We start from the raw sequence: 12,989 nt of genomic DNA on the forward strand, positions 1-12,989 counted from the left end.
GGAGGGAAAATCCCTCAGCCAGGAAAACATCGTGGCACAAACTGAGGATGACCCTGCTGAGGCTGCGGTGCCTCAAATATTGGAAGAAGTCACCCCCTGTGAGTGGCTGGCTGAGGTGCCATCTGCTGAGGAAGTATTGAAGGCGATCCGGAGTCTGAGACCAGGAAAGGCAGCGGGCAGAGATGATCTCCCAAGCGAAATGCTGAGGGAGGGTGGCGTTTGTGCACAGACTGCCCTATATGACATAACAACAGTCTGGACCACTGGACGGGTTCCGCAGGATTGGAAGGATGCCCTGGTGGTCCCCCTTTTTAAGAAGGGGGACCGCACAGACTGTAACAACTACAGGGGCATCTCACTCCTCAGTGTGCCGGGAAAGGTCCTGGCAAGGATTATTCAGCATCGCCTTGCCAGGCACGCTGAGGAGAGGCTTGCGGAGCCCCAATGCGGTTTCAGGAAAGGGCGGTCCTGCACAGATGCCATATTTTCTGTCCGTCTGCTACAGCAGAGGTGTAGGGAATTCCAACAAGACCTACATCTCTGCTTTATTGACCTGTTCAAGGCCTATGATACCATCAGTAGGCCTGGGCTCTGGGTCGTTCTTCGTGCTTTTGGAGTACCTGACCCTCTGCTCACGATCATTAAGGACCTTCATGATGGTGAGCGGGCCCGGGTAAAACTACGTGGCCGGGAGTCAGAGCCATTCCCTGTACACCTTGGGGTGCGACAGGGATGTCCTCTGGCTCACACATTATTTAACATCTATTTTGACCACTTAGTTCGTGAAGCCTTCAATAGCTGTACCGGGGGAATCTCCATATGGTACAGATATAATGGGAGGCTAATCGATGCCCAGGTGCGGTCAAGGGATGGCCCCCTATTGCTCAACCACGTTACGTATGCTGATGATTTGGTAATGGCTGGTCAGTCAGAGGAGGAGTTGGAGACGCTGCTGCTGGGACTGGAGCGTGCCACTAAGAGGTGGGGCCTTACCATCAGCCCCACCAAAACTAAGCACCTGCCTGGGTATTTTGTACCATCGGACACTCCACCCCCACAACTCCCAATCGGTGATGGGGCAGTTGTGGAGAGAGTGGAGAGTTTCCCATACCTGGGCAGTATGCTTATGACTGGCTCCAGTTTAACAGCAGAGGTCTCACTCCGAATCAGTCGAGCGGCAATATATTTTCATCGGTTGCGTAACGCTGTGTGGAAGCTACCTGGTCTGTCGCTCCGCACTAAGCTTCAGGTCTTCTCGGTCATGGTCATTCCCTCCCTTCTCTAGGCTTGCGAAACGTGGACCCCCCTAATGGAACATCTTCGCCGGTTAGATACATTTAGGCTGGCCTGCCTACGATCCATCCTGGGTTTAACCAGACTGGATTGTGTGAGGAGCTCACAAATCCTTGAAAGATCTGGGCAGGGTCCCATCGGTGAGCTCCTCCAGCAGGCAAGGCTGCGATGGCTGGGTCATGTAGCCCGCATGCCCAGCCACCGCATGCCGAATCAGCTTTTGTTTGGCCGGATTGAGGGGGCTAAGCGGGCGCGGCACGGGCTAGAGAAGAGATGGAGTGATGTGGTACAGGAGGACGTGGAGCTGAGTGGACTTGCCGATGACTAGTACCAGCGGTGTCAAGATCGGCCTCTGTGGAGGAGGCTCGTGAAGGATGCTACTGGGCAGTTGGAGGCAGTCGCCCTCCAACAACAACGGAGGGCGGAGGAGCGACGCTCAGAACAACGAGTGGAGCGCCGGGTGGCTAAAGCACAGCACGTTGGCACAGTAGGGGGCACAGGTGGTGCATCAGCCAGTCATCTCAGTCAGTCGACCCGTGGCACCTGGGTCTGCCCCGTGACCTCCTGCCAGCGGGCGTTCGACACTTCACGTGGCCTCAGGGTGCACATAGCCTGGCACAAGCGTCGTGGTGACGTCACCGCCACTTAGTGGCGAATGGCGGTTGTTGTTGTTGTTGTGTCTGTGTGTCTGTGTGTGTGTGTGTCAGTGTGTGTGTCTGTGTGTGTGTGTGTGTGTATGTCTGTGTGTGGAAGCGTAACGCATTGCAGTGTAGCGGTTAGCGCTACGCCGCGCTACGAACCCGGCGACCCGAGTTCGATTCCCGCTCACGGCCACCACCGGCGACGATTATTTGAACCGCTTCTGGGCCTCCCCTAGGTCGACTCAGCCTCAAACGAGTAACTGCTGTGGTGTGTGAACATCGCCACTGGGGAGACAAAGGCGGCCGGACGTGGTTAATCCAAGTCCCGGGCGAAGCCGGGTAGCACAGCTAGTCATGAATACATGAATGAATATAGACGTGTAAGTCACGTGTGACTGTATATATTAATTCCTCCATGGCTCGATACTGACGTGTAGATGGTGTGGATATTCTTATTTTCTGTCTGCAGCTGACGCTGGTCTGATGGAGCAAAGGCCCTCAGCGCAGCAGCTCGGTACGACAAGTCAACAATGTGACCAGCGTGCATACAGCATGGATTGGACTGGAAATTTGACGCAGCACCAGAGAACTCGCGCAGGAGAGAAACTCTTAAAGTGCACTGTGTGTGACAAGGCATTTGCATGGCCATCAGTTCTTGAGACCCACCAGAGAACACACACAGGAGAGAAACCCTTCAAGTGCAGTGTGTGTGGGAAGGCATTTTCACGGTCATCTACTCTTAAAATACACCAGAGAACACACACGGGAGAGAAACCCTTCAAGTGCACTCTGGGTGGGAAGGAATTTTCAGATTCATTTGCTCTGAAAACACACCAGAGAACACACACGGGAGAGAAACTCTTCAGGTGCAGTGTGTGTGCAAAAACATTTTCAGGTTCATTTGCTCTTAAAACACACCAGAGAACACACACGAGAGAGAAACCCTTCAAGTGCAGTGTGTGTGGGAAGACATTTTCAGATTCATCTACTCTTAAAAAACACCAGAGAACACACACAGGAGAGAAACCCTTCAAGTGCAGTGTTTGTGGGAAGGCATTTTCATGGTCATGTGCTCTTAAAACACACCAGAGAACACACACGGGAGAGAAACCCTTCAGGTGCAGTGTGTGTGGGAAGACATTTTCATGGTCATCTGCTCTTCAAACACACCAGAGAACACACACGGGAGAGAAACCCTTCAAGTGCAGTGTGTGTGGGAAGACATTTTCAGATTTATCTACTCTTAAAACACACCAGAGAACACACACGGGAGAGAAACCCTTCAAGTGCAGTGTGTGTGGGATGGCATTTCCATATTCATCTAATCTTCAAAGACACCAGAGAACACACACGGGAGAGAAACCCTTCAAGTGCAGTGTGTGTGGGAATGCATTTTCATGGTCATCTCGTCTTAAAACACACCAGAGAACACACACGGGAGAGAAACCCTTCAAGTGCAGTGTGTGTGGGAAGGCATTTCCAGATTCATATAATCTTCAAAGACACCAGAAAACACACACGGGAGAGAAACCCTTCAAGTGCAGTGTTTGTAGGAAGGCATTTTCACAGTCATCTGCTCTTAAAACACACCAGAGAACACACACTGGAGAGAAATCCTTCAAGTGCACTGTGTGTGGGAAGGCATTTTCACAGTCATCTGCTCTTAAAAAACACCAGAAAACACACATGGGAGAGAAACCCTTCAAGTGCAGTGTGTGCAGGAAGGCATTTGCAAATTCATCAAATCTTCAAGTACACCAGAGAACACAGACGCATCAGAAGATCCACAAGGAGTGGAGTCTGAAATCAGCTTGTGAAAGTCAAAGTGCCGTAATGAGCCCATCCCTCATGAAACAAGAACCGGAAGAAAATCCCAGCTTGTACACCTTTAAAGGTATCAATGTGAAATATAAAGAGGTGATGGTGAAGAGGGAAGAAGTGATGGTGAAATGTGAAGATGAAGATTCAACTCCAAAATGGGACCTTCACAACGTGAAGCAGGAGGAGAATTCTGACTGAGGCAGAGTGAGGCAACTCCCAGCAGTTTGTGGAAGTGGAGGTGTGGGTGGACTTCCTCCGAGACAATACAAAGTCAAGTGGAGATCCGGTAGATGTGTAAGCTTGAGATGATGTCGCTCCAATAGATGCACCTTTGTCACAGGCCTTTAATGACAAGAACGTGAAGTTGGACACTCAATTCCTAGCTAGTTTCAACCTGCAGAGTAAATGCGGCCAGTCTTTGTGGACCTGTGGGTTGGGTAGATCTCTAACCAGGAGCGAGAGACAATAAGCTCCCAAGCATTCACTATGTTATAATATTTGCATTTACACGGTGCTTGCTTAACCGCCTCAGCAACTCGGAGTTTGTGTCTCGTCTGAAGCACTCGAAGAGCATCCCCAAGTAGCAGCTGCCCCTGTGTGGCACAAGGTGGTGGCCCTGCACCACCCTGCATGTGGACAAGAGCCTGTCAGTAGGGGGCGACGATTGATGCGTCATCTCAGTTGTGTAGTTTGTAGGCAATCTTGATTCGAAGCTGTCGTGACTGCAGGAATCCACACTCTTGAATTGTTTCAGTAAAGTCACCACGTGGGTAGAAACATAACAGACCACGGCGTTTAGATCACAACACAAGCAATCGTCATCAGGTGGGACAACCACAGCAAGAAGAAGACGCTGAAGTAGTAGGCGTCTACTCTAGCAGTTTCTTCTTATTGCTGCTGTGCTTGTCCCACCTGGTGACGATTGCTTGTGTTGCCATAGAAGTGCCGTGATCTATTATTTGTAGCGTAATGTTTAGAATTTGCTACATTTTGACCCAGACGCCAGCATACAACGGCCTACTCGTTTTGAATGACGCAACAATAGTATGTTGTACATACACGGTTAAGCAGCCGGTGCGTATTTGTAAAATAACTTCTTGTTAATACGATGTAACGTGATGCAGTCAATTTCGCTGCAGTAATTCAATGTTGCTAATATGCCCGTCAATGATTTAGAATGAATACTTGTCTGATTGTGCATGTAACATTTTATCTGAGGGTCACACATTGAATATGTGATGTTAGGACAAAGTGTGTGTGTGTTTTGGAAGTAACCTATACAGAGAACTCAGGTGAGACCCGTTGTTCTTGTGATACAGGTCAAAGGGTACTTTTGTGTTTCACGAAGCGTCTGCCTCTGGAACAGCTCATCGTCTTTGAAATAGGGAGCACGCTCGGATCATTCATCAGTTACAAGGCATACCACTTGAAAGTTAAACGTATAGGAGGAGGTACATTCTCTACAACACGAATTGTAGTTTTGTCTTACGTGTTGACGTAAATTTTGTCTAATTGGGACTAGAAGTGCTCCTTGCTGATTCACGTCTGGATGTTCGTAACCATCGGTTGAAGCAAACCCCACTGCTGTTGTTGAGACGCTGTGCACCAATAAGGGTCCAACACGTTGACGGCCTTCAGGCCAGGAAAGTCACAACATTTGCACACGAAGGACGCATTCACGCAAGTACCCCATGCTCCGTTTTGAAGTTTTAAAATGAAACATCTTTGAATTGTGTTGTGTTTTGAATTAGATGATTTTATTTCTTCATTAAAAGCTTGTATCAATTTACATCTGGAAGACTTCATTGAAAAGGAGATTTCGTGTGAATTTTCTCTCATCATTAAGTAGATGGCCTTGCCGGGGGTTTGGTTCAATGCGGACACACACACAGTGTACACACACAAACAGTGTACACACAGTGTATACACACACTGTGTATACAAACACAGTGACACACACAGTGACACACACAGTGACACAGTGACACACACACAGTGTACACACACATAGTGACCACACAGCGACACGCAGTGACACACAGTGACACACACGCAGTGACACACAGTGACACACACAGTGACACAGTGACACAGTGTACACACACACAGTGTATACACATAGTGTACACACAGTCTACACACACAATGTACACACACATTGTACACACACACAGTCTACACACACACACAGTGTACACACACAGTGTACACACATACAGTGTACACACATACAGTGTCCACACACAGTGTACACACATACAGTGTACACACATACAGTGTACACATACAGTTTATACACAGTGTACACACAGGGTACAAACACACAGTGTACACAGTGTACACACAGTGTACAAACACACAGTGTACACACAGTGCACACACACAGTGTACACTCATACAGTGTACACACACACCGTGACACAGTGACACACAGTGTGCACACACAGTGACACACAGTGTATACACAGTTTACACACACACACACAGTGTACACACACAGTGTACACACAGTGAACACACACGGTGTACACACACAGGGTACACACACAGTGTATATACACACAGTGTACACACACACAGTGACACACACAGTAACACAGTGACACAGTGTGCACACACACAGTGTACACACAGTGACACAACAACAACCTCCATTCGCCACTAAGTGGCGGTGATGTCACCACGACGCTTGTGCCAGGCACAGTGACACACACACAGTGACACAGTGACACACACACAGTGACACACAGTGTATACACACAGTGTACATACATACACAGTGTACACACACAGTGTATACACAATAATGTCCACGTTGTTGCTGAGCTCACACACCCAAAGGAGGGAGCAATGGAAAATTAATCTAAATCAACTTAAACTCAAACTCTGTGACGTCACCACTCTGCATTACCTCATCGGCGTGAAACGCAAGGGGGAGGTGTACCTCGCTAGTGACGTCATGTCACCAAGGTATTCACCCGTCCACCGTGCTCCTGAGCGTGACGTCACCTCCGCTTGGGTCACTGCCGATATCGTTCCAGTGGCAATCCTTATTTGGGCAAAGCTACGCCCAGTGACTGGCCGCTCATTAACATAATGTGTTCGTTAAAGCCGTCGCGAGTTCATTGTGACGGGTTCAGCGCCCACGCCCTCATCCCTCGACATATGGGCCGGCCTCATTAACATAATTTATTCAGTTGGAGAGCCGCTCTTGGGAGGGAAGTGACGTCATACTACTTCCTGCTGTCGCGAAGCAACAGGAAGCTGCCGTGTGCGCGCTTGCACTGAAATCGTTGTGGTGGTGGTCGTTGTGGTGGTGGTGGTTGTTGTTGTTTACCAAGGTAGAGCCTCTCTCTCTCGTAGGGATGTCAGTTGAGTAGCAGCGAGCATGGGAATCGATGTCCAGGTTGGAACTTTACAACGCGGGGCCTAGCCACGCGGGGCCTTGCCTCCTGCCCTCGCCTGATTGCATTCACTTTAATTATCTCGCTTAAGTTTAATTTGTCTTCACCCGGCTCGCCACTTTGTAACTTTGTTTTATTGTAAATATTCACGCAGTTTTTATTTTCTTTTGTTAGCAGGCCAAGCCCGCTTGAGCTGCTATACCGCTCTTGTTATCAGAAGCGACCTGCCCACAACAACACAAGGTGAGGCTTTGTCAACGTGTGTGAATGTTTTGACTTAAAACTTTGGTGACTGCAGGAATTAATATTCTTGGTTCTTTCGGTAAAGTCACGTAGATAGAAAATAAAATTAAAATAACAGATAATAATTTTTCTTTTTTACAATGAAGCAAAAACCCCACAACGTTTCTATGGCAACATTAATGTTGAAGATGCGAGGGCTTACAGGAATATTTATGACATTTGCCCTCTCATTGCGTGCCATGACAGTGCTGTTTGCACAGCCACACATAGTCACTGTAAGATGAATTTCTTGATCGTGTTTTTGTTTTGTTGCTTGTTGTGGTTGCACCCGATTCAAGAGCCGAATGGCTCATGGGACTATACCAAAATAAATAAAACTGAAAATCAAAAAACTGAAACCGTGTGATGAATTTTGGGAAAGTTTTTCACTGCATCTCCAAATATATATAAAAGGCAAAGTTGTGATTGTGTGTGTTGTCTGTTCAAAATGTTTAGCATACTTCCCAACACGCAACAAACTGGAAATTTGCCATGTGGGTACTTTCCAGACTGTACACCGTGCAAACATTATACAAATACATTTTTGTGTTGTTTTAGGGGGGGGGGAGGGGAGCTCAATAATGTATAGATTTTTTGCACGGCAAGTGAGCTGTGACGTCAAATTTGTCACGTGACCCTTGCACGTGGAAGCGTAACGCATTGTACTGTAGTGGTTAGCGCTGTCTGTGTATCTGTATGTGTGTGTGTCTGTGTGTTTGTGTCTGTGTGTGTATGTGTCTGTGTGTGTGTGTCTATCTGTGTGTGTCTGTGTGTGTGTCTGTGTGTGTGTGGAAGCGTAACGCATTGTAGTGTAGCGGTTAGCGCTACCCCGCGCTACGAACCCGGCGACCCGAGTTCGATTCCCGCTCACGGCCACCACCGGCGACGATTATTTGAACCGCTTCTGGGCCTCCCCTAGGTCGACTCAGCCTAAAACGAGTAACTGTTGTGGTGTGAACATCGCCACTGGGGAGACAAAGGCGGCCGGACGTGGTGGATCCAAGTCCCGGGCGAAGCCGGGTAGTACAGCTAGTCATGAATACATGAATGAATATAGACGTGTAAGTCACGTGTGACTGTATATATTTATTCCTCCATGGCTCGATACTGACGTGCAGATGGTGTGGATATTCTTATTTTCTGTCTGCAGCTGACGCTGGTCTGATGGAGCAAAGGCCCTCAGCACAGCAGCTCGGTACGACAAGTCAACAATGCGACCGGCGTGCATACAGCACGGATCGGACTGGAAATTTGACACAGCACCAGAGAACTCACACAGGAGAGAAACCCTTTAAGTGCACTGTGTGTGACAAAGCATTTGCATGGCCATCAGTTCTTGAGACCCACCAGAGAACACACACGGGAGAGAAACCCTTCAAGTGCACTGTGTGTGGGAAGGCATTTTCACAGTCATCTGCTCTTAAAATTCACCAGAGAACACACACGGGAGAGAAACCCTTCATGTGCATTGTGTGTGGGAAGACATTTTCAGATTCATCTGCTCTTAAAACACACCAGAGAACACACACGGGAGAGAAACCTTTCAAGTGCAGTGTGTGTGGGAAGACATTTTCAGATTAATTTGCTCTTAAAACACACCAGAGAACACACACGGGAGAGAAACCCTTCAAGTGCAGTGTGTGTGGGAAGGCATTTTCAGATTCATCTACTATTAAAACACACCAGAGAACACACACGGGAGAGAAACCCTTCAGGTGCAGTGTGTGTGGGAAGACATTTTCAGATTCATCTACTCTTAAAATACACCAGAGAACACACATGGGAGAGAAACCCTTCAAGTGCAGTGTGTGTGGAAAGGCATTTTCAGATTCATCTCATCTTCAAAGACACCAGAGAACACACACGGGAGAGAAACCCTTCAAGTGCAGTGTGTGTGGGAAGACATTTTCAGATTCATCTGCTCTTAAAACACACCAGAGAACACACACGGGAGAGAAACCCTTCAAGTGCAGTGTGTGTGGGAAGACATTTTCAGATTCATCTGCTCTTAAAACACACCAGAGAACACACACGGGAGAGAAACCCTTCAAGTGCACTGTGTGTGGGAAGGCATTTGCACAGTCATCTGCTCTTAAAAAACACCAGAGAACACACACGGGAGAGAAACCCTTCAAGTGCAGTGTGTGTGGGAAGACATTTTCAGATTCATCTGCTCTTAAAACACACCAGAGAACACACACGGGAGAGAAACCCTTCAAGTGCACTGTATGTGGGAAGGCATTTGTACAGTCATTTGCTCTTAAAACACACCAGAGAACACACACTGGAGAGAAACCCTTCAGGTGCAGTGTGTGTGGGAAGACATTTTCAGATTCATCTACTCTTAAAAAACACCAGAGAACACACACGGGAGAGAAACCCTTCAAGTGCAGTGTGTGTGGGAAGGCATTTTCACAGTCATCAAATCTTCAAGTACACCAGAGAACACAGAAGCATCAGAAGATCCACAAGGAGTGCAGTCTGAAATCAGCTTGTGAAAGTCAAAGTGCCGCAATGAGACCATCCCTCATGAAACACGAACCGGAAGAAAATCCCAGCTTGGACACTTTTAAAGGTATCGAGGTAAAATGTGAAGAAGTGATGGTGAAGATTGAAGAAGTGATGGTGAAGAGTGAAGAAGTGATGGTGAAGAGCGAAGAAGTGATGGTGAAGAGTGAAGAAGTGATGGTGAAGAGTGAAGAAGTGATGGTGAAGAGTGAAGAAGTGATGGTGAAATGTGAAGAAGTGATGGTGAAGAGTGAAGAAGTGAAGGTGAAATGTGAAGAAGTGATGGTGAAGAGCGAAGAAGTGAAGGTAAAATGTGAAGATGAAGATTCAACTCCAAAATGGGACCTTCACATCGATGGAGGCAACGTGAAGCAGGAGGAGAATTCTGACTGTGAGGCAGAGCGAGGCAACTCCCAGCAGTTTGTGCAAGTGGAGGTGTTGGTGGACTTCCTAGACAATACAAAGTCAAGTGGAGACCCGGTAGATGTGTAAGCCAGAGACGATGTCGCTACAATAGATGCACCTTTGTCACAGGCCTTTAATGAAAAGTATGTGAAGTTGAACACTCAATTCCTAGGTTCAACCTGCAGAGTAAGAGCGAGCGGCCAGTCTTTGTGGACCTGTGGGTTGGGTAGATCTCTGACCAGGAGCGAGAGCCAATAAGCTCCCAAGCATTCACGATGTTCTAATGATAATTGCTTTTACATGGTGCTTGCTTAATCGCCTCGGCAACTCGGAGTTTCGTATCTCGTCTGAGACGCTCGAAGAGCATCCCCAAGTAGCAGCTGCCCCTGTGTGGCACAAGGTGGTGGCCCTGCACCGGCCTGCATGTGGACAAGAGCCTGTCAGTAGGGGGCGATGATTGGTGCATCATCTCAGTTGTGTAGTTTGTCGGCAATCTTGATTCGAAGCTTTTGTGACCGCGGGAATCCACACTCTCTAGTTATTTCGGTAAAGTCACCACGTGGGTAGAAACATAACAGATCACGGCGTTTAGATCACAACACAAGCAATCGTCATCAGGTGGGACAACCACAGCAAAAAGAAGACGCTGAAGTAGGCGCCTACTTCAGCAGTTTTGTCTTCTTGCTGCTGTGGTTGTCTCACCTGATGACGATTGCTTGTGTTGCGATCTAAACTCCGTGATCTATTATTTGTAGCTAATGTTTATAATTTGCTACATTTTGACCCAGACGCCAGCATGCAATGGCCTACTCGTTTTGAGTGACACTACAATAGTACGTTGTACATACACTGTTAAGCAGGCGGTGCGTATTTTTAAAAATGCTTCTTAATACGATGTAACCTGATGCAGTATATTTCACTGCAGTAATTAAATTTTGTTCATATGCCTGTCAATAATTACGAATACTTGTCTGTGCGTATTTTAAATGTTATTCTTTATAAGGTGATGTTAATATCGAAAACTGACACATAACTGGCATGCCATAAATAGGAAATTAACTCTGCTTATTTGAATCAATGTATTCGTATATGTTGATAAACTTTTCAAGCAGATTTTGTCTCTAACGGCGACTACAGGGACCACCTGATTGTTTAAAAATGTCTTTGATTATAACTATGATTGCCTACAATTCGTCATGTGTAGCTTATTTAGACTATAATTTATTCACTACCCAAAATGAATTTACTTGAAAACATAGAGCTGATATTTGTAAGCAATGTCTTTTTTATTTATACGTTTGAAAAAAAATATTTGCATAAATTGAACTTGTTCAGATACAAGGTGAATTCACAAGGCTTTGTTAAAAATCCAATATTTCAGAATTTTGCCTTAACGGAGAATATTTTTTTAAATGTTGGTAAAAATAAAGATTCAGAAATATATATTGTGCCGTGTCTACAATTTTACTGTAAAGTGGAATTGGTAAAAAAAAAATGATGATTCAATGAGCCACTCCGTCTACGGGAAAGCTACCCATACGGATGTTTACCTGAAACCGGATTCCAACCACCATCCATCCCAGAATTCCCTCATCAAGACTCTGCACCATAGAGCCCAATACATATCCGACCAGGAACACGTAGCCAGTGAACTCAAGCACGTACACCACGCTCTTAAGGCTAATGGTTACTCCGACTACAATCCGCAAAGCTATCACTCCAACCATGAAGAAGGACCCTCTTGAGGAGCCTTTCAAAACCATCACTTTGCCCTACATTGCGGGGATCACAAAAAAGATCTCCAAAATCTTGAGTGAACACAAGATCCAGGTCCGATTCAACACATTACATAAAATCCGTGATCTGGTTCCGTCTGTAAAAGATGTGATTCCGGACATACAGTACCCTGGCGTCTACAAACTAAGTTGCCTCTGTGGTAGTAGTTACATTGGAGAAACCAAACGACATGTCTCGGACCTCATTCGTGAACAGAATGCAGACCTAAAACACGGTAGGACCAACACCTCAGCCGTGGCAGATCACTGTTATAATTCAGTAGGCTCACATGACATTGACTTCTCCAAGACAGAGGTTCTTTGTAAGCCATCTGGCTACCATGAGAGATTCGTTCATGAGGCTATCCACATATACACAGAGACAATTGCAACCGGGAAGATGCATTCTGGCTTAGCAATCATTGGAAAGATTTGATAAACCATTTCGGGTCTTAATTGTTGTTCACGCTTACGGTGGCTTTCAGACCGCATTCCATTATTTTCGTCTCCCCCCTCCTCTATTCCGAACATAGATGGACTAGTCCTTCTAAATAAACTGTCAAATCGCTCTCTGTGGTGCTAACGTTAAAAAAAACCCGCCACTTTTTTTCAAAATTTCTTGCTGTGGTTTTCACACCTGATGATGATTGCTCGTGTTGCAGTCGAAACGTCGTGATAATTTTATTGTTTTATATTTTTATTATTTTATTGTTTCCCTTCTACGTGGTGGTGACTTTACCGAAAGAACCAAGAATATGAATTCCTCGCAGTCACGAAAGCTTTAAATCAAAATTTATTTTTACTTTGTTAACATCTTTCACTTTCGCACGCCGCTAATTTTTTGCAACAAGAGGTTTCAT

At 46.5% G+C, this 12,989-nt stretch overlaps 1 pseudogene; it reads left to right on the forward strand.

Annotated features, from left to right (window-relative positions):
• The first annotated feature begins 2,407 nt into the window (after positions 1-2,407).
• Positions 2,408-11,795, forward strand: LOC142915718 (uncharacterized; annotated as a pseudogene).
• Positions 11,796-12,989: the final 1,194 nt, after the last annotated feature.

Source organism: Petromyzon marinus, unplaced genomic scaffold (assembly GCF_048934315.1).
Source record: "Petromyzon marinus isolate PM22_M1 ecotype Great Lakes invasive population unplaced genomic scaffold, UKy_Petmar_22M1.pri1.0 PM_G_Scaffold_34, whole genome shotgun sequence".
NCBI classification, from domain to species: Eukaryota; Metazoa; Chordata; class Hyperoartia; order Petromyzontiformes; family Petromyzontidae; genus Petromyzon; species Petromyzon marinus.